Raw genomic sequence first — 447 nt, 5'->3', positions numbered from 1 at the left:
GGCTTATCATGTCAGTGGGTCTAAATCCAGGTGTTTGAGATGACACCTCTGCAATTCAGAGAAATAATGAACTGTCATCCCCGGAAAACTGGAATTATTTCAGTTGTTATTGCAATTGCATCCTGTGTTTTTTGCTTTTATATTTTCTGGAAAGACATAATGGAATTCTGCGATCTTTGCTAATCATCGTTTGAAATGCATGCTGTAAATCATGCCTTGTCTCTTGGTGGTTGGTAAAAGTTTTTTTTATGTAAAGTCTCACATATATATTTTTATGTAAAGTATTATAAGTGTTTTATCTAATGCACAGGCACGAATTATAAGTTTTTTTCTTAATGTACAGTATGAATTATAAATGTTTCCGAAATATGTTCCTTTACGATCAAAGTTAGTTAACAAGGCTTTGCAGGAAAGATTCAGAAGTACAGTACAATTATCTAGAAATCT

The 447-nt window shown here is 32.4% G+C and overlaps 1 protein-coding gene across 1 annotated transcript in view; it reads right to left on the bottom strand.

Moving 5' to 3' along the window:
• Positions 1-447, bottom strand: part of LOC119593101 (sialin-like) — a 35739-nt gene that overhangs the window by 4911 nt on the left and 30381 nt on the right. The gene's annotated exons all lie outside the window — the stretch shown is intronic.

Source organism: Penaeus monodon, chromosome 31 (assembly GCF_015228065.2).
Source record: "Penaeus monodon isolate SGIC_2016 chromosome 31, NSTDA_Pmon_1, whole genome shotgun sequence".
NCBI classification, from domain to species: Eukaryota; Metazoa; Arthropoda; class Malacostraca; order Decapoda; family Penaeidae; genus Penaeus; species Penaeus monodon.
The sequence above is the reverse complement of the archived record's forward strand: the minus strand, read 5'-3'. Positions and strand labels throughout refer to the sequence as shown.